Genomic DNA, 22,728 nt, shown 5'->3' with positions numbered 1-22,728 from the left:
CAGTTCCTTGAGGTCACTACTTCTGATTCCTTCTAGACATGATTACATGGAGGGAATTTTTCCTATTTCTTTGTTTTTGAAACCCATAAGGCCTGGTAGATCTTTTCTACTAACAGTCTTTGGGTGTGTTGACACAATTAAAGGGCAAAGGGGCAGAGATAGAGGGCAATTGTAAATTCCGAACCGATCACTTTGGAAGCTGCTTGGCTAAATGTCATTTGATATTCACAAAATTACAGTTTTCTTTTTAGTTCACATTGTTAAAAATCCATTGAGCCTATAAGTTAAACAGGCAAATTATACCTTTCAGAGAAGGGAGAAGACTGGGCATCCAATTGGTCATAAACCAAATGGATTCTGGGTTGTTGTTTTTTTTTCAAATTAAACCCTTAAATAGAAATGCTGAACCTAGAACACTAGAAAGAGACTAGAGAGTTGTTGGGAAGTTGTTTTCACAAATTATCTTGATAGTGATTTGGTAGCCCAAGGCTTTGACTTCTAGGTACATTCAGACATGCTCAGTGAGTGAAAAGGCATACCTCAGGTTTTGAGTACCAGCTGGTAGCTAGCACAGATAATTAGAATCCTGAGCAACTGCTAAAGATGACATACTCTACAATAGAAACACCATCCATATGTCCCTACGCCGTGATCTTGTGACAAGTGTTGCATGGATTTGAGACTGTTTCAGAAGGGGACATTTTGACTTAGATGTGACCTTGTCACCCCTCTACTCAATCAGTAAACTCCAGTGACTCCCATTGCCTTTAGAATCAAATATAGGTTTCTCTGTTTAGCTTTGAAAATCCTTCATACCCTTGTCCCAAACTCTTTTTCAGCCTTGTTAGATATTATTTCTCTTCCCATAGTTCTACATCCAGTCAGATTAACTTTTCTGTTCTTCACACCCAACACAACCCATCTCCATACCTTTGCAATAATCACCACTGACAGTTATATACTTTGAGCTTTGCAAAGTGCTTCACAAATATTATCACATTTGACATTTAAAAATCCTGAGAGGTAGGTGCTATAATTCTCCCCATTGTACATTTGAGGAAACTGAGGAAGACAGAAGTTAATTGACTCAGCAAGGTTAACACAGCTAAGTGCCTGGGGCTGGATTTGAACTCTGGTCATCTTCAAATCCAACCCCAGGTCTCTATCTACATGCTTCTTTAAAGAAACAAGGACCTTACAACCGAGATTGTGAGGGAAGCAGAAAACTGGGAAAGATCTTTTGCAACTGTCTGTGATAAAGGCCTCATTTCTAAAATATATAGAGAACTGAGTCAAATGTACAAGAATACAAGTCATTCCCCAATTGATAAACAGTCAAATCATATGCACAGGTAGTTTTCAGAGGAAAAAATTAAAGCTCTCTATAGTCATATGAAAAAATGCTCTAAATCACTATTGATTAGAGAGATGCAAATCAAAACAACTCTGAGGTACCACATCACACCTATCAGATTAGCTAACATGACAAAACAGGAAGATGATGGAATGAATGATGGAAGGATCTTGGAGATGTGGGAGAGTTGGAACGCTAATTCATTGTTGGTGGACCTGTGAGCTGATCCAACCATTCTGGAGAGCAATTTGGAACTGTGCCCAAAGGGCTATAAAAATGTGCATACCCTTTGACCCAACAATGACACTTCTAGGACTGTATCCCCAAGAGATCATGAAAATGGGAAAGGGTCCCACATGTACAAAAATATTTATAGCAGCTCTCTTTGTGGTGGCCAAGAACTGGAAATCAAGGGGATACCCATCAGTTGAGGAATGGCCGAACAAGTTGTGGTATATGAATGTAATGGAATACTATTGCAGTATAAGAAATGATGAACAGGAAGACTTCAGAGAGGCCTAGAAGGACCTATATGAGCTGATGTTGAGTGAAAGGAACAGAACCAGGAGAACTTTGTACACAGCAGCAACCACAGTGTGCAAGGAATTTTTCTGGTAGACTTAGCCATTCACAGCAATGCAAGGACCTAAAAAATTCCCAATGCACTCTTCAGGCAAAATGCCCATCCCGAGAAAGAACTATGGAATCGGATCGCAGAATGAAGCAGACCATTTTGTCTTGTGTTATGTTTTGTTTGGTTTTCATGGTTTCTCCCATTCATTTTAATTCTTCTATGCAACGTGACTAAGAAGAAAATGTATTTAATAAGAATATATGTGTAGAACCTATATTGCATGCCATCTGAGAGAGGGATGGGGGAGGGAGGAGAAAAAATCTAAGATATGTGTAAGTGATTGTGGAAAACTGAAAACAAATTAATTAATAAAAAAAGAGACAAGGACTTGAAAGAAAGGCAGCTTAAGGAACTGAACAGATGGTTTAATAGATGGTATCTAAGAATGAGTTTTGAATTTTTGTTTGATAGTTTCAAATCTCAGAATTTTGTTGGGGTTCTGGCCAGAAATGGAGTATATCTGAAAAGGTTTAGCAAACATGTATTTGTCTGATGTCTTGCAAATCTAAATATACACACACATAAAATATATGCATATATATATATATATACATGCACACATGCACACACTTCAATTTATATTCACAGAATGAAGCTACATTTAAAAACTAATAATAACAGTAGAGATGCCCAGGAATTTACTGGAAACAATAATCTCTAAAAGAAGACAGCAATGAAACCAATGGCCTTAGATATCTATAATCAAAAATACAAAATATGGGTAAGAAACAAGATAAAGAAAATGTAGCAATGCAGAAAGGCAAATTTGACTTCAACAGGTATCCCCGAGTCTTGGTGGGGTGGATCCTATGACTGGAATATGCTTCTGGAAGAATATACAGTGGCTTACTCAAAAGGAATAAGAAAGGTAAAAGGAAGTAAGGGGTAGGAGGATAAGCAGTGTTTTTACCATTAAGTTATATCATATATATCTCTGTCTACACAAAAGCTAGAGCATTTGATAATTTCTTGACTTGCCTGAATGACCATTTCAATATTTCAAAGGCTAAGAAACCAATGAGAGGAATTTTTATTCAGGATCTCATTCTCACCAACAAGAAGGAGCAGGCTGTTGAAAGTGTAACCAAGAGGGTAGGGTAGAAAATGACCCCTCCATCTTAGAATTTGTGAGAAAGAAGGAGAGGAAAGTCAGGAATAAACTGACATGCACTCTAAAATTTGAGAGATCAGATTTCACATTATTTAGAACAAGAATAGGTAAGATGCTGAGGCCTAAAAATTTTTACAAGGTAAATTAATCCAGTAAGTCTTGGAAGTTCTCTAAAATGACATTCTGAAAACTCAAAGTGAATTCTAATAAGGAGAAAAATGGGGAGTTACCTAAAGAGACTAGGATGGATGCATGAGGAAGATTTTAAGAACATGTGCAGGAAAAATTTATACGAACTGATGCAGAGTGAAGTGAGCAGAACCAGGAGAACATTGTACAAAGTAACATTATTGCGCAATGATGAATGATTTACCTAGTCTCAGCAATACAATGATCCAAGAAATTCTGAAGGACTTATGATGAAAAATGCTATCCACCTCCAGAGAAAAAATGAATGGAGTCTGAATGCAGATCAAAACATACTGTTTTTCTTCTCTATTCTTTCCTTCCTTCCTTTCCTTGTTTCCTTTCTCCTTCCTTCTTCGTTTCTTTCTTCATTTCTTTCTTTCTTTTTTTTTTTTGGTTTTCTTCCACAAAATGACTAATATGGAAATATGTTATACATTATTGCACATGTATAACCTACATTACATTGTTTACTGTCTCAGAAAGGGAGAAAGAGAAGGGAAGGAGGGAAAGAATATGGAAATCAAAAATTTTTTAAAAAGAATGTTAAAAATATGTTTTTACTTGTAATTGGGGAAAAATAAAGTATTTTTTTAAAAAGATATTTACAAAAGATGGAAGCAAGCATTGGTAACATAAGATGAACATAGAACTATAGCATAGTCTTGTAAAAATAGTAGTAGTGATGCTAATACAATGTGCTGAGGCTGGTGAGAAAAGTTGACAATAAAAGGGTCATTGTTTTTTTTTAAACCAGTCAGTATATATTAAGTGCCTACTACGTGCCAAGCACTGTGCTAAGTGATGGGTATACAAAGAGTGGCAAAAGATAGTCATCATGGTGAATAGGACGATGGTGGTGGATATCAGAGAGAAGGCAGAGCTGTTCAACTTATTTTACTTTTGTTTTCTGTGTCAGAGAAAATAATCTTTGGACTGGAAGGTTTGGAACAAAAATGTCCAACTAGGAATTGATTGTAGGGAGATAATAAGAAAATCACAAGCTTCCCTGTCTGCACTGAAGTCATAAAGCTCAGATGGATGACATCGCAGGATTCTGAAAGAACAGATGCAGTTGCTGGTATCATATTACTGAAAGAGCTGTGATTGTCAGAAGCCTTTGAACGCTTGCAGAGAAGGGGAAGTATATCATGGGGCTGGAGAACGGCAAACATTGCCCTGGTTAAAAAAAAAAAAAGTGTAGGATCTGCAGACTATAGACTAGCGAATCTGACTACTCTTCCTAGGGGAAAATGTTAAGGACATACAATTAAAGGTTCATAACATCTAGAAAAAGGAACGGTGATCTCAGCATGACTTCATCAAGAACAGTTTTTGACAGGGCTGCTGGACTGATAAATTAAGAGGAGATTATAGATACAGTTCATCCATATTCTAGCCAAACATTTGATAAAATTACTCCTATTTTACTTGTAGAAAAATAGAGAAATATGAGCTAGACAGTGGTACAGTTTGATTGAAGCCTTGAAGAGTAGTCATTAATAGTTTGAAGTTGACTTTGAAGAAAATCTGTAGTATAGAACTTCAGGGACAGAGGTGCTGGCAAATGTTTAACAGATGGCTTCCTGAAAAACATTTTTAAATACACACTTTTAAGTTTAATCTGGATGACTGACATTCTCTCCATCATTTTTTCTTAAGTCTAGACAATCCATAAAACAATAAATCAAGCCCTGATTTGTAGTTTGCCAATGTCTAATTTCTGATTTGAGGGTACAGGGGATAGTGCACAAGCCTGGAGTCAGAAAGATCTGCTTTCAAATCTGGCCTCAGATACTTCCTAGCTATGTGACCTTGGGCAAGTCATTTAGCCCCTATTTGCCTCAGTTTCTCCTCTGTAAAATGGGGATACACTGGAGAAGGCACTGGCAAACCACTCCAGTATATTTGCCAAGATCTTCACTCATGTAAATTCTAACATGACTGAACAACCAAGGTGTAAATGGTCACACTGCAAATTTCACAATCGACCCTCTCCCTAGAAGGTTTTAGAGGGCTAAAACAGCATATCCCTTTTCAGGGATAGCCTCATGGAAACATTGTCAGTGATGAGGAACAGTTCTCCTTGCACCCTCAACACATGTTTCTGTTCCTCCTACTGGGATGGGTCAAATTGATTCCACAGTCCTACACCTCTCTTCTAAGCTACTAGGCACTGTGCCTCCCAAGTCCTACAGGTCTAGTGACTCAATAGGGACCATGGATTTCCTCCCCCATTTCCAATTGTCTCTCAGGACTCTTTGGTCCCTCTGGGGGCAAGTAGGCTATTTAAATTACTTGAGGCAGCTTCTTATGAAATCTGGGGTAGAGAGCTTGAATTGAAGTAGCATTTCATAGTGGATAGGCCACCGCTGGACTTGGGAGTCAAAAGGACCTGGGCTCAAATTTCACTTCAAACACGTAATAGTTATCTGAGTTCATCCCCAAACTAGGACTTTAAAGCTCAGTTCAAATAACACCTCTTCCAAGAAGTTCTATCTATTTACTCTCATCAATAATGATCCTCCTCCAACTCCCTTATGCCTCAGGTAATGTTTTGTGTTGCCCCTCTTATGCCTTTATAAATTATCATTGTGCATTGTAGTTATTTGAATATGGTTAGTACCTGTACCCCTTTCTAAATGTGGAACTCTGAAAGGGCAGAGGCTGTGTTTTATTTCATTTGTGTATATTCCAAGTGCTGACCTCAGGATTCTGCATATTTCTTTTCTGGAGTGACCCAAACCTTGTATGACCTGAAGAAGGGGTCAGGTCAGCTCAAGTTATGCCACCCAACCCAGGCAGTCAACCAGCTTGCCAACAGGGAGAGGTTGGATGCTTGGCCAGGCAGGTTGCTTCTGGAATGGGAGATTAACATAGGTGATGATAAGTGGGGATGACCCACCCTTTAGCCCCAGGGAGCTGGTGCAATACAGACTCCCACAAAGGGAACTGGGGAGAAAGACTGAGACTCAACCAGGTCAGGGCCGGAGCCAACAAGCTCAGCTTTGGCCCCAAATGCTTCTGCTCTCAATCAATCCCTAAATTTCAATGCCAGCTCCAATTTCTATATCACTTTAAATTTATGTAACCTATGGCCTAGAACCCCAAATCTGAGTTCATATAGACTAGACTCAAGCTTGTGATGTTTTCTACAAGTCATTGTTTAGCTGGTGTCCCCAATGATTTCTCTCAATACCATACTAAGCCAGATGACACATGAATCAAAAGTCCTTTAATGAAATACAATAGTAAGGTAATTACAGGGAATTGAATCAAGTGAAAAAACATTGAGCCATTACCAAATGACTACTTCCCCTATCCCCACTGCCCCATGACTCCTGGAAGAACTAATCTCAACTTCCAATGAACTACTCTGTTTCCCCATACCATTCCCATAAGAGGGAATATATCAGTTCATATTCAGGCAGGTGCTAAGAGAAACCCACCGCAGGAACTGGGAGTGCTGGCTTCTCGGCATAGCATTTTAAGCCAATGAGTGACTTCTCTTGGGATCTGAAAGGGAAACCATCATGTCTCTCCCATGTTTCTGAAGATACTTCTGCACCTCCTCTGTCTTCTTTTTATCAATCAATCAACAATCAACCATCAACTATGTGTTAGGTTTTTTACTAGATGCTAGGACAAAAAAAGAGAAAAGAAAGGAAATAGCCTTGGCCTCAGGGAGCTTATATACTATTGAGAAAGGTCAAAATGTACATGCATAATATATAGATAGATGCAAGATGATTTTTGTAGGAGGGAGTCAATAACATCTGGGAAGAAGAGTAAAAGTCTCCTAAAGAAGGTGGACCTTGAACTCACTCTTGAAGGGAACCAGGAACCCTACAAGATAGAGGTGACGAGGCAATGTATTCCAGGCATGGAAATGAGATATGGAATATCATGCATGTGAAACAGTAAGAAGGCCAGGATACCTGGACCAGAGAGTATGTTAAAGGGAGTAAGATCAGAAAAGGCAAGTTGGGGCCAGACTGTGAAGAACCTTGATGCCTGCCCAACCAGAAGCCATAGGAGGTGACTTTGATACTGGGGCAGCTATGTAGAACCATGGATAGAACACTGGGTTTGGAATCAGGAAGACCTTCTGTCTCAGATAGTTCCTAGCTGTGTGACCTGTGTGGGCAAGTTACTTAATTCCTATTTGCCTCAGTTTCCCCATATGTAAAATTGGAATAATAATAGTGCCTTTCTCCCAGGGCGATTGTGAGGATCAAATTATAAAAAATAAAACAGTGCTTGGCATAAATATCAGCAGTTCCTATAAGGACAAAATGAGATATTTGTGTTTTATAGACATTAAAGGACTATCTAAGTGCTAGTTATTTAAATGCTTTTTGTGTCCTGGTTTAGTTACTATACTTTGACAGTGACATTGGCAACCCCAGGGATGTCCGGAGGAGGGCCACCTAGGAACTGGGGGATACTGGGGGTACAGGGAGTCAGGCCATAGGAATATTGGGTGAAAGAAAAGAGAATGTTTAACCTGAAGAAGAAGAGATTTAGGGGAATGATATCTACATTCAAATATTTAAAAAGCTACCATTAGAAAAATGGAGCATGCAAGCTACTTTATTGAGGACTTTGACTCATATTTCACCAAAAAATAATTGAGGCCATTCACAAAAGGAATATCTTCTTCTTTTCTCCTTATCTCACATCCCTCCGACATCATTTTCCACTTTCTCCTCCTTCTCTCCATTCTCTGATGATGAGGTAACCCTTTTACTTGCCAAAGTCAACCTCTCTACTTGCACACTTGACCCCATTCCCTCCCATCTTCTTCATCATCTTCCTCACTAATATTTAGTTTCTCCCTCATTACTGACTCCTCTGATACTTATAAGCATGCCCATGTCTCCCCATCCTTAAAAAATAAAACAACAAAAAGACAACCCTCCCTAGATTCTGCCATAACCACCAGCCATTGTTGTAATTTTCTCTTCCCCATTCAAGTTAATTTCTTTGGAAAAGCTGTCCACACTCTATACCTCCCCTTCCTTTTCTCATTTCTATTTAATGCAATCTAGTTTCCAGCCTCATCATTCAACTGAAACTGCTCTCCCCAAAAACTAACCAGTGATCTCTTATTTCCAAAATTAAGAGATTGTGTTCTCCGTCCTCACCCCTCTTGACTTCTCTACAGCATTTGGCACTGTTGACCACCTTTTCCTCCTGGATACTGTCTCCTTTGAATTTTTATGACTTCTCTGATTTTCCTCTGAACTGATTGTCTCTTTTCGGTTTCTTTTTCTGGATTTTCATCCATATCATGCACACTAATTTGAGTGTTCTGTAAGGAACTCCTTCTCTCTTCTTTCACACTCTGTTTCCCTTTTCTGTATCTTTGCACTAATTATTCTTTCTCCATGCCTGGGATGCTCTCCTTCCCAGCCTTAAACACTTAGACTTCTTGGCTTCTTTTAATACTCAGTTCAAATACCTTCCCTGGTCCCCATTCCCTTCCTCACTACCTTACCCGCACTTCACCCATACCCCAACGACCAGAGCTATCATCCTCTTTAGTTATTTTGAATTGACTCTGTATTTATCTTGTGTTCTCCATTATATATATATACTGTCTCCCCTGTTAGGATGTAAGCTCTAGTTTTGTCTTTTCTTTGTATCACCAAGCTTAGGACAGTGCATGGAACATAAGGAGCATTGAACAAATACTTATGATTGACTGATTGCTTGTTTTGCACCAAAGGGCAATATTAAGACAAATGAAGAGGAATTATTTAGAAATTTTTAGAAAATTATTCTTACTATTATGATGAGGCATTATTAAGAAAACCTGCAGCTACAAAAGAATAGGCTGCCTCATGAAATAATGTATTTCCAGTTATGGGAAATGTTCAAACAGAGACTGGGTGTGACTCCCTGTTAGGAATTGTATGTGCAATTGATGGGTGCTATGATGCTAGCATTAAACATCAGGATTAAACATTGTTCCTTATTCAGGGTCTCCATTAATCTGGCCCTATCTTATTAACATCATATGTTATAGACGTGAAAGGGACTTCAGAGGGCATCTAGCCTGATGCCTACCTAAAGCACAAAACACATTTGCAGCTTTCTTATGACATGTGGTCAGCTAGCCTCTGCTTGAGTACTTTTGGTGATGGAATGTGGTTCCTTTCAGAAAAAGCCAACAAGAGTCACATGACTTCTCTGTGCCTTACTTTCTTCATCCATAAAATGGGGCTGCAATACTCAAAAAACTTATCCCATGGGATTGTTGTGGAAAAAGTATTGTGTAAACCCTATAAGCTAATCTTCTTGGTATTCATTTTGCGCTTTGGTCCTTTGTGGGACAACTCTGGTTTTCCCCAAGAACATTTTCTTCTTTTTACAGATGAAAAATAAGGCACAGATAGAAAAACAGTTTTGCTGAAGGCTACGACCTCAGACACTTACAAGCCGTGTGACTCTGAAAAATCACCTAACTCTGTTGCCTCAGTTCCCTCATCTATAAAATGAGCCGGAGAAGGAAATGGTAAACCACTTCAGTATCTTTGCCAAGAAAACTCCAAACGGGGTCACAGAGAGTCAGACACAACTGAACAACAACACTGGTGCTAAATTATGTAATTAGGATCTAGCCCCAGGTCTTCTGGCTATAAATCCAGGACTCTCTAGACTGTATTACACTGTTTCCTGAGGACTCTGAGAGAGAGGTGGTGCAAATTGGATTACCCTGACTTTATAGAGAATAAGACTAAGAGTCAGGAGGATTGTCAGGAAGTAGTATAGCCCAGACTTGAGAAAGCATCATGACATAATTGTAAGAGGCCTGACCTTGGAGTCAGATGTGGCTTGGTATTCTCACCTCTGTCACATATTAACTGTAAGACTATATATAACAACAGCAATGTTAATAATAGCTGGCATTCACAAACAAAGCCAATGCAACCAAGATTAGGAGGAAAGAATTTTTATAATCAGTGTCTCTCATAAAGGCCTCATTTTTAACACTGATTATAAAAATTCTAAATTTCTAAAAATTCTGATTTCTGAAGTATATAGAGAATTGAGTAAATTTACAAGAATACAAGTCATTTCCCAAGTGATAAATGGTTAAAGGATATGAACAGGCAGCTTTCAGAGGAAGAAATTAAAGCTATAGTCATATGAAAAAAATGCTCTAAATCACTATTGATTAGAGAGATGCAAATCAAAACAACTCTGAGGTACCACATCACACCTATCAGATTGGCTCACATGACAAAACAGGAAGATGATAAATGTTGGAGAAGATGCAGGAGAGTTGGAACACTAATTCATTGTTGGTGAACCTGTGAGCTGATCCAACCATTCTGGAGAACAATTTGGAACTATACCCAAAGAGCTACAAAAATGTGCATACTCTTTGACCCAGCAAGGACACTTTCTAGGACGGTATCCCCAAGAGATTATGAAAATGGGAAAGGGTCCCACATGTACAAAAATATTTATAGCAGCTCTCTTTGTGGTGGCCAAATACTGGAAATCAAGGGGATGCCCATCAATTGTAAAATGGCTGAATAAATTGTGGTATATGAATGTAATGGAATACTATTGCACTATAAGAAATAATGAACAGGAAGATTTCAGAGAGGCCTGGAAAGACGTATATGAATTGATGCTGAGTGAAAGAAGCAGAACCAGGAGAACTTGGTACACAGCAACAACCACAGTGTGCAAGGAATTTTTTCTGGTAGATTTAGTACTTCATTGCAATGCAAGAACTTAAATAATTCCCAATGGTCTCTTAAGGCAAAATGCCTTCCACATCCAGAGAAAGAACTATGGAATTGGATCACAGAATGAAGCAGATCATTTTCTTTTGTATTATGATTTAGTTTGTTTTATGATTTCTCCCATTAATTCTTCTATACAACATGACTAAGATAAAAATGTATTTAATAGGAATGCATATGTAGAACCTATATAAAACTGTATGCTGTCTCAGGGAGGGAGTGGAGAGATAGGGGGAAAGGGGGAGAGGGAGGGGAAAATATAAAATATATGGAAATGATTGTAGAACACTGAAAACAAATAAAATAATAATAAAATGCTCTAAATCACTATTGATCAGAGAACAAATGAAATAGCTCTGAAGTACCACATCTATCAGACTGGCTAAGATGACAAAACAGGAAAATAATAAATGCTGGAAAAGATGTAGGAAAAATGGAACACTAATGCATTGTCAGTGAAGTTGTGAACTGAGCCAACCATTCTGGAGAGCAATTTGGAACTATGCACAAAGGATTATAAAAATGTGCAAACCCTTTGACTCAGACCCACTTTTATGTCTGTATCCCAAAGAGATCATATAAATGGAAAAGGACCCACATGTACAAAAGTATTTATAGCAGTTCTTTTTGTGGTGGCAAAGAATTGGAAATTGAGGGGATGTCCATCAGTTGGGGAATGGCTGAACAAGTTGTGGTATATGAATGTAATGGAATATATTATGCTATAAGAAATGATGAGCAGGCAGACTTTGGAAAAGTCTGGAAAGACTTATATGAACTGATGCTGAGTGAAATGAGTAGAACCAAGAAAATTTTGTACACAGTAACAGCCACATTGTTCGATGACTAACTTTAATAGACATGTCTTCTTAGCAATGCAAAGATCTAAGACAACTCCAAAAGTCTCATGATGGAAAATTCTATCCACATACAGAAAAAGAACTATGGAGTCTAAATGTAGATTGAAACATCATTTGCTCTCTCTCTCTCTTTTTGTTTCTTCTCATGGTTTTTTCCATTGGTTCTAATTCTTCTTTACAACATGACTAATGTGAAAATAGATTTAATATGAATATGTGTGTGGAGCCTATATCAATTTACATGTCACCTTGGGGTGGGAGGAAGGGAGAGATGGGGAGAAAATTTGAATCTCAAAATCTTACAAAAGCAAATGTTAAAAACTAAAAATAAATAAATTTTTAAGGAAAGAAAAGCAATTGTGGAAAATCTGGGAAAAGATAATAGCTAGCATTTATATAGTTCTTTAGGTTTTACAAAGTGCTTCACAAATCTCACCTCATTTTATCCCTACAACAATTCTAGAAAGGAAGTGCTATTATTATCTCCATTGTATAGATGAAGGAACTGATGTAGCCAGAAGTGGAGTGACTTACCAGAGTCACACAACTAATTAGTGTCTGAGGCTGTATATATCCTGAAACCAAGTCCAGACTATCAAGTAGTCTCCATTCCCTTCCCTACTCAGACCCCTCCCCACCTCCATCCCATAATTACTAGTACCCTCATTCCCTCTAAAGGTATTTGCTTCTTGAGGTAAGATATTGTTTGAGCTTCAGTTTCCCCAGCTCAAAAATGGGCATTTCATAATTCTGGTCCCTGTTAGAGGAGAACAAGTCACCTTCCCTAATTTGAGTTATCTCCAGTTTCTCTTATCCACCTCTTGTTTATTGTTTTTCGTGTGAACTCTTCCCTTAGACTGTGAGGTCCTGGAGAGCAAGGACTGTCTTTTGCTTTTCTTTGTATCTCCAGCGCTTGGCATAGTGCCTGGCACATAGTTGGCACTTAATGAATACTTGTTGATTTAATTTCATGTGACAAGTCTTCAGACATATCTGCAAGCATTGATCATGTCACTATCTATGACTTTCCAGTACAATCAAACCTGGTTCCTTCAACTGATCCCTGGCTAACATAATTTTCAGGTCTCTCTTTGTCCTGGTCACGCTTGTCTCCTTCCTGAGATGTAGCCTTCAGAAATGAGTACAATACTTCAGGCAGGGATCAGCAGAATTATCACTTGTCTGACCTCCCTCACTCTGGACACCAGGTTTCTGTTAATCATTCTAACACCCCAGTCTATCAGCCAGTCCTTTTCCCCAGGAGAGACCTTCTCTTCCAGTCAGATGGGTGATATCCTGTGGTGCTGTGGAAAAAACAATAGACAGGGAATTAGGGCTTTGAGGTTCCTCCAGTTTCTTTTGAAATTATCCGTTTCCTCATTTCTTACCACACAATAATATTCCATTATGTTAATATACCACAATTTGTTTAGCTTTCCTCCTCGGCTTCTAAATTTGGATTTCTACAAAGGACATCTAAAGGAGGTGCTATAAATATTTTTGTACATAGGGGGCCTTTGCCTCTTTCTTTGATCTATTTAGCCCTGGGATCCTCTCAAATCTGGACTCTCTGTCTTCATGGCCACCAACTGCTCTCTGGCTCCTTGAGAGACTAGAAACTGGCGAAATTAGCAAGGTCTTCAGACTATGACTGCTGCCTGCTTCCTGGGACTGGATGGTCCCTTGAAGACTACAAGGGCCCCAGCACCACTTAGAACAATCAGCCAGCTGACTGCCTTCTCCCCCGTTTACACCACCTACTTCCTTTGAAGGAGCTCCAATACCACCACCCTGAAACACATACCTAACCCCCACCCAGCCTTTGGGGAGGGTGGAGGAGGTAAGAGAATGAGATAATAACCTGTTTAGGATGGAGAAACTGAGGCCTGAAACCTGAGGCAGAGGAGGAACAAGGAGCAAACAACCTAGGCAGCTCATTCCCTCTGTAGTTGTCTGTCCCCAAATGGACTCTGAACTTTGGCTCCAACCGTACCATGGATTGCATTGAATAGTCTACACTCTTCCTGCCCACCCCCTTGTAATGACCAATCTGTAGCTAGGATTAGGGTTCTGTATCATGGCAGCTTTGGAATCAACCAACCAATCAATCAATAAATCTTTAACTGTCTACTATGTGCCAGGCACTTTGCTAAGTGCTGGGATTCAAAATGGAGCAAAAGCAAGCTCTTGAGGAAGCTCATAATTCAATGGAGGAGCTTACCTTAAAACTCAGTGTGGGGTCAGAGATTGGTCTGGGGCTAAGGTTCATCTTGTCCAAGTCCCCTAACTTTACAGAAAAGGAAAACTGAGGCTCAGAAAGGTAGAAAATGATTGCCTCAGGCTGGTAAATGGGAGAGCCACAACTCAAATTCATGTCTTTGGAATCCAAGTCCATAGAATTTTCCTCTATACTGCATTTCCTCTCTAATTGTGTGACCTTAAGCCTCATCTATAAAATGGAGATAACAGCAAACGTTTATATAGCATGTGCCAGGCAGCATGCTAAGCGCTTTACAATTATTAGCTCATTTAATCCTTACAACAACCCTGTGAATTACTTACTATTTTTATTCCCATTTTACAATTGAGGAAACTGAGGCAAATAGAAGTTAAGTGACTTGACCAGGGTCACACAATTGTAAGTTTGGGATGCCAGATTTGAACTCAGGTCTTCTTGACTCCAGGTTCAGCACTCTACCCACCGTGCCACCTACATGCATTGCCTTACCTCACAGACTTTTTGTAAACTTTAAAGTATTATATCATGAGAAGCTATTTTTATTACTGGGGAGTGGGACCAACTGGAATTATTACCTACCTTTGTATCATTCTGTTCAACTCAATTCCCCAAACATTTCTGTAGCACCTAGGACATGTCACCCAGTGCTGGTACTAGAAGATAAAGATGAAATGAGGTATGGTCCTTGCCTTCAGAGATTACAGAGTCCACCAGGGAAAACGTAAGTAATTCAAATACCAATTAAACAATAATGATGGTTGATGATTAAAATTGCTTCCATTTCCATGGAACCTTAAGGTTTACAGAGTGCTTTTCTAATAAGGAATCTGTGAATGAGATGATACAAATATTACTTCCATTTTATAGATGAGGAAACTGAGGCTCCGAGAGGTCCAATCAAGTCAACAAACATTTATTAAGCATTTACTATTTGTCAAGCGCCGTGCTGAGCACTGGGGTGCCAAGAGAACAACAGTAACTATCCCTGTTCTCAAATAGCTTACAATCTAATGGAGGAGACAAGATACAAATAAGTCTCTCTCTCTCTCTCTCTCTTTCTCTTTCTCTCTCTCTCTCTCTCTCTCTCTTTCTCTCTCTCTCTTTCTTTCTCTCCATATATGAATCTCTCTCTGTATCTCTCTCTTGTCTCTCTCTGTATCTCTCCTCTCTCTATATATATTTGTATCTCTCTCTTGTCTCTCTGTATCTCTCTCATCTCTCGTCTCTCTCTCTATATGTATATCTATCTATCTCTCTCTCTTGTCTTTATTTCTGTATCTCTCTTGTCTCTCTCTTGTATCTATCTATCTATCTATCTATCTATCTATCTTGTCTCTTTCTCAGTCTCTCTGTCTCTGTCTCTCTCTCTCCATACATACACACATATACATACATACACCCACAAGATATATACAGGGTAAACTGGAGAGGTGCCCCAGGCATGGGAGCAAAGGTACAGGGATGAGAGAGGGCAGGACAAAGCAGGATAAAGTGAACAGCTCAGTTGACTGAAAAACTGAGGGAGTATAGGGAATATAGTAAGAGAAAGTTGGAGAGATAAATTGGAAGAAGACTATCTAGCACAGGTGTCAAACTCAAACAGAAATTGGAATCCCTATGGGCAGCATAAAGACTTTGCTTTGCCTTTTTTTTTTTTTTTTTTTTTTTTTTAGGCACTTGGGGTTAAGTAACTTGCCCAGGGTCACATAACTAGTAAGTGTCAAGGCTAGATTTTGAACCTGGATACTCCTGACTTGAGGGTTGGTACTGTATCCACTGTGCCATTTAGCTGCTCTAGCATATTGACTTAGAAAACCATGAATTGCCAATATCTACGTTGTATTGTATTTTTATTTGTTTTATTAAAAACATTTCTCACTTTCATTCTAAACTGGTTCTGGCCACTCTGAGGAGTCTTGGGGGCTTACACACACACACACACACACACACACACACACACACACACACACACACACACACACACACACACACACACCCATACCCCTCTATTGTAGAGAATCTCCAGTAACAGAAAGCTCTTAAATATCAACTTATTAACCCCTCAACAAGATCAATACTTAGGGTTGATGCCATCAACCCCAGGATCCTCTCTTCATGGTAACTGGGGCTTATTTGGGACTTGGTAATAAGTGTGGTTGATTAACATCAGGAGCATGAATTTACTGGTATGAAAAATTGCCTCCTGTGTATAGGAGGGAGTAACCACTTCTGGCTAGATGAAATCTGCATTGATAGGCAGAGATGGGCAGTAGAAGAGGAAAAGAGGAGGGAGGGGAGAAAATACTCAGTAACAGGGCATGATAGAGAGATCTAGAACAGTCTAGCAGTGTACTTGGGGGAAGATGGGGAGATAGGGACATGGCCTACATACCTGCGTAAAAACCACTTTACGGATTAAAAGAGGACTTGGCAACCATACCTTCAATGATATAGTGAAAGTGAATTTTATATCAGAAGACCTGAAATTAAATCCTACTGATTTTACTTACTCTGTGATCTTGAGCACTAATAATATAATAGCAGCAACATTTAAACAAGGTTTTAAGGTTTGCAAAGTGCTTTACTTATGTTATCTCATTTAATCCTAACAGCAACCTAGGGAGATAGGTGCTTTTATTTTCCTCATTTTATAGATGAGAAAACTGAGGATGAGAGGGGTAAAGTGACTTACTCAGGGTCACACGACTAATAGACATGTGAGTCAGGATTTGAACTCAGATCCATCACTCTATCTACCATGCCAGTCTTTACTTAGCAAATCACTTTTCCTCTTTGGTACTAGTCTTCTTATCTGTCAAGTAGGAATTGGACTACATGATCTCTAAGTGGTCAGTCCCAGCTCTGAGTGCTATGAATCTGGGGTGTACCCTTCTAACTTCTCTTCTGGCATGTTGGAGGAAATGCTGACTACCTTTCCTGAAAAGAGGATTTGGTGGTATTCAGGGGGTGGACAAGGCTTCTTCTTGTGGGTGAGAGAGAGGTGGGCCTAGAAGATCAACAGAGGCCATTTTTTAAAAGTTGCAGGATAATCCCAGTGTGAATCCGTGGGTTTATTTGTTCCATGGCTACCTATGGATCATTAGGAATGGGATTAGACTTATTCTGAATGATTTCTAAGAGCAGAGCTATGGGACAAAAGTGAATTTTAGTTCAATATTAGATAGGATTTTTTAATAATCAAAGTTATCCCACAATAGAATGGGCTAGTCCATAATCTAGTGAGTTTCCCATCACTGTAGGAATTCAAGCAGGAAGAGAATGTCCACTTGTCAGGCATGCCAGAAAAAGAATTCATGCTTCAAGCAGAAGATTGGACTTGGATTCCTTGTGGCTCTAGGATTTCTTGAATCCTTGGCTCTTAATCCTGGTCCCGCCGTTTTGTTAGTGCTTGATCTTTGACATGAGATGGGATGAGGCGAAGGAGTGTGGTTGAAACCATGCTGGATCAGTCACAATTACTCTATAAACCACTTAAAGTACACACTACATACACCAAATGGTCTCTAAAGACCTTGGTGGCCCTTGAATCCTATGATTCTGTGGCTTTCTCTGAGATGTCAGTGGGTAGTGATGCAATCTCTATACCAGGGGAGAGCTAATACCCAGGGTGAGGCAAACAGGGAGGATCTTGGGAATTCAAATCAAGGCAGTAGCTCTGTTCCAGTAAAAGGTGACAGAGTTCATTAAGGTTCAAAGGAGGAGGTGGGTTAATCACTGGCTTAAGAGGCAGCTTTCGAGGTGGACTAGAAAGTAGAACCCAGGTTAGGGGAGGAGAAAATAGAAGAGAACGCAGTGCAACAGTGAGGAGCAAACAGAATGAGGCCAAATGTAAAATATGGTAGGAGAGACAAAGGAAGTGGTTGAGAACCTTGGGTGGGATTACAAAGGAAGGCTGGGTGGGGTTGAGAGTGAAGATGTAGGGTAGGGTGGGGTGGCCAGGCCCCATGAAAACCACTTGGAGAAATCAAAGCCTGACCAAGAGGAGAAGAGGTCAAATTGGGTAACATCCACTTATAATTAGAATAAGAGAATCTCAGAACTTTTATCTTTTTAATCTAAATTACTCTATTTTATCTACACATCTACTTTATGCATTATGTAAATTATTATATAGTAGATAAATTATTGTATATTATATAAATTATTGTGTATTCATATATTATATACGATATAGTGTATGCTTATGTACTATTATACGTTATTGTATTTATATGTACACACACACACACACACACACACACACACACACACACACACATACATCTATTTAATCCAAACTTGAACAGACATCTCCTCTACCATCTCCCTGACAAATGGTCATCTAGCCTTCACTTGAAGACCTCCCATGATGGGAAACGTGCTTCCTCCTGATACAGTACACTGTATTTCTGAATAGCTCCAAGTATTAGAAAGTTGGTTCCCCCTCCCCATATGTTGGTCTAATTCAATTCAAGAAACATTTAATTGATCTAGTACTTTGTGATTATTTGAAATTGGTACCCCTCTAATTGTATTTTTTTAATTCAAAATTTCAGTTTGAATTTTCATTTGAAATTGGCTTCTCTCTAAATTTCACCCATTAGTCCTAGTTAATAATAATGATAATGATAATAGCTAATATTTATATATCACCTACTATGTGCCAGGCATTGTGCTAAGCGCTTTACAATTATTATCTCATTTGATCCTCACGACAATCCTGGGAGGCAGGTGCTATTATTATTCCCATTTTATAGATGAGAAAATTGAGGCAGATAGAGGACAAATGACTTGCCCAGGGTCACATAGCCAGTAAGTGTCTGAGACAGGATTTTTTAACTCAGATCTTCCTGATTCCAGGTCCAGAACTAACCTAATCTAACAAGTATTTAGGGATTCAAAATAAAAAGCAGCTCCATCCCCAAAGGAGCTTATTTTTTTCTGAGTGGGGAGGGAATACATAATTTGAGGCAAGAAACAACAAATCATTGGTGTAATATCAGAAAAGACTTTCCAAAAGAACTGTGGTACCTAAGAATAAGAGACAGAGGTAAAAGGAAGGGGTATTGGAGCATAGTAGTGGGGTACAATGAGATGGGGCAGGCGGTACAAATAGCTGAGCTAAGGATGTGGAAATGTGAAATGGGAGTTCAGGGAACAGCAAGAGGCCAATTTCGCTGGAATGCAGGGTGTGTGAAAGGGAGTCAGGAGAAATGAGAGTGATAGGGAGAATAGCTGACAATTACACAACATTTCATGGTGTGTGCAGTCTTGGAACAATAGTGAAGGGAAACAGGGAGGGCCCAAGTATTGCCCTGGTACCCACGAAATATTTAGAAACCTAGAGTAAGGCCCCTAGAGAATTGGGTGGATCTTGTGTGGAGGGATTTATGGGATGACAAGGGAGAGTCACGTAGAATAGGTTGTCATAGAGGATGGACTATGGTCTGCACCATTGGAGGGAGTACCTGAATTAATGAGATCACAGACCCACTGAGGCACTTATGATTTTTAAGTCACTTTCCCCACAGCTACCCTGTAAGGAAGGTAGGGTAAGTATTCATTAGCCTCATTTTATAGATGAGGAGACTGAAGTTCAACAATTTTCAGTGACTTGTGCAAGACCACGCAGCTAAATCATCTCAGAGCAGGGATTCAGGTAGTATTGCCCTTTTTGGACCTAGTCAAACAAGCCAAACCCTTGGCAACCCTCTGGCTGATATCTCTTTTGTTCTCCTTTCCATCTACCTGCCTTTTTGACATGATACCCAGTTCCCCTCACCATCCTGGTTGTCCTCCTCGAGACTGGTACCTGCTTGTCATTGTGACACATCAAAGATCATAGGTTCATGGTGGGAAAGAAACATTGAGGTCATCTAATCCAATCCCCTCCTTCATATTACATGAGAGGGAAGAGGCCAAGAAGTCATATGACTTATCTAAGACCACACAGGGAGGAAGTAGAAGATCTGGGATGGAATGTAAGTTATTGGAGGAAGGGCCAGTGAACAGAAGACTTATGGGGGAGCAGGGGGAAGCAGGTAGGAGGGATGGTCAAGATTACGTTTACAATAAGAACTGGTATATTGGGACAGGGGAGAAGGAGGAGAAGAGAGAAAAGGAAAAATGAGTTGGGAGAAGATTTCTTAATGGTATAAAAAAGTATCCCTTGTATAGAATACAAGGTGTGATGTGGTTGAAAAAACTCTGACCTTGAATTTATAAGACTGGGCTAGGAATGCTAACTCTGCCACTGACTTCTTGTGTGGCATTGGGCAAATTCCTTAGCTTCCATGTCCTCATCTGTAAATTGGAGAATAATATGATAATCTACCTTACAGCATTGGGTTTATTTTCCCTTCTTATTTTATTTTTTCTCAATTTCATGTAAAAAAATTTTTAACATTCTTTTTGAAAAAATTTTGAGTTTCAAATTCTCCCTCCCCCCCTCCCCGAGGAGGCAAGCAATTTGATATAGATTATATGTGTGCAGTCATGCAAAACACATTTTCCATATTAGCCATGTTGCAAAACAAAACACAATTCCCTACCCCCCACCCCCAAAAAACCAGGAAAAATAAGAAAAGTTTCAAAATTATGCTTTCATCTGCATTCAGATTCCATTTTTTCCTTTGGAGGTAGATAGTATTTTTCATGTCTGCTTTTGGTGGCAAGAACTTTCTTTTCAGTAGCTGTGATTGTTAAAGAGGCAGGGAACAGAGCACTTTTAGAAGTGGTAGCCAGGCCACAAATTTTCTGATTTGTGATTCTCTGAATGGCTGCAAAAGGCTAGGCTGGAAGCAGGGCCAATAGTCCAACTGTCATTGCTGTTGAGTCATTTCAGTGGTGTCGCGGTAAGGGTACTGAAGTGATTTGATAATTTCTTCTCCAATTCATTTTATAGATGAGAAACTGAAGCAAACAAATTTAAGTGACTTACCTATAGTTACACAGCTAGTAAAAGTCTGAGGCCAGAATTGAACTCATGAAGGTGAATCTTCTTGTTTCTAAACCCAGTGCTCTATCTGTTGCACCATTGACTTAGCTGCTCTCATAGTCCAGAAGCCACTGCTATTACAGAGGTTCTCAGGTTTAAGGTTCCATGCTCTCTCCATCATGGCCTGAGGGGAGATGGTATCAGTGGTTTGACTTGCCTAGCACATTCTGCCTGCTATGTTTCCTTTGGGATCCTTGATGTTTCAGTGAGGCGGGCTTGTCTGCCCTGTGGAGGGCAGTTGGTTGGGTGAGTAAGTACACCAGCAACTTGGAAGGTGCTAAGTGAGGTCAGAGAGGGAAAAGGTCATTAGTGACTAAGAAATCAGGGAACTGGAGAAATGGCATAAGAACTTCATTTTAAAGGGCAGGTAGGAATTTGGTAGGGAACAGAGATATTACACCCTCTCTTGAAGAGGCAGAGACTTTGCCTCTGGGTACTGATATGGAGGGTAGGGATAGGTTCCTCCCCACAACATCCTTTGCAGATTCTCTGGCCACCTAGCACATCTGTCCCTCAGCTGATAATGCCCCCTCCCCCAGTATCCCATCGCCAATGGCAGGACACACTAGACTCTCCATCATTAACTTCAGAGTCTCCATCTCTCTTCCCAGTGCTAACGGCATTTGCCCTGGGTATCAAAATTCCTAGACATGACACTAGTTGGTGAATCAGGGGAAAGGACATTCTGAAACATTTAGCAGCAAATCAGAGCTTGAGAATGAAGTAGGTTGGGGACAGATTGTAGAGGGCCTTGAATGCCAGACTAAAGAAATTAAACTTTAACATGAACACAATGGGGATATGAGCCAGGGAGAATATGCTTAGACCTGGGATTCCTATAGTGGTTCTTAACTTCCCTCTTCCCCTTTTCACTTTGGGAGCTTATCCTATTCCCCTTCTTAAACCAATGTTCTTTCTACTAAGTCATCTCATTGAGTTCCATAAGTCTGTGACCCAGTACAGAGAGTAAGGTCTGCTTTCATATCTTCCAAACTTAACTACTCAAACTTAGAAACCTCTTGGGCCTCACTGACTTGAAGTCAAATTCTCCAGGTACCATCTTCTGATCCTACTTCTGACTCTGGTCCAGGGGACTTAACTGTTCACTCCATAACATACATCTTCTACATCTTTCTATGCTTTTCCTGATGCCTGAACTCCAATTTCAGGATCTCCCTGGCTCAATGGATTCAGAAACCATATGTCTTGATCCCTAATTACCTATTGTCATTCCTCATTTGCCCACCTACCTCCCCCTCCTCATCATATCTGGGTACTCTGGTTCCAGATTAATGATAACAGAATGGCTTGGCATGGTGGCCCATGTCTGTAGGTCCTGTTGCTGGAGAGGATGAGGCTGGTGGATTGCTTGAGTTTGGGAGTTCTGAGCTACAGTAAGCAGACTAAAGACAATTGGGTGTCCACAGTAAGTCTGGTACCAATGCAATGGATCCCTGAGATGAGGGCCCATCAGGCTGCCTAGGGAGGAGTGAACTAGTTCTGGTAGGAAGTGGAGTAGTTAAGGCATCTGTGTTAATCAGAAGCTTTTCCCAGCTCTGGCTTACTATTCCAGGTTCCAAAAAT

General features: G+C 39.8%; 1 long non-coding RNA gene across 2 annotated transcripts; it reads right to left on the bottom strand.

Moving 5' to 3' along the window:
- Positions 1-11,883: 11,883 nt before the first annotated feature.
- On the bottom strand, positions 11,884-21,366 carry LOC140500402 (uncharacterized). Of its 2 annotated transcripts, none has more exons than XR_011965722.1 (3): positions 21,088-21,366; positions 14,727-14,974; positions 11,884-13,212 (listed from the first exon to the last, which is right to left on the bottom strand). It is a non-coding gene; the product is annotated as an uncharacterized lncRNA (long non-coding RNA). The 2 variants fall into 2 exon arrangements; XR_011965721.1 differs by having other exon boundaries at positions 14,727-14,800.
- Positions 21,367-22,728: the final 1,362 nt, after the last annotated feature.

This window comes from Notamacropus eugenii, chromosome 4 (genome assembly GCF_028372415.1).
Source record: "Notamacropus eugenii isolate mMacEug1 chromosome 4, mMacEug1.pri_v2, whole genome shotgun sequence".
Lineage (NCBI taxonomy): Eukaryota > Metazoa > Chordata > Mammalia > Diprotodontia > Macropodidae > Notamacropus > Notamacropus eugenii.
The sequence above is the reverse complement of the archived record's forward strand: the minus strand, read 5'-3'. Positions and strand labels throughout refer to the sequence as shown.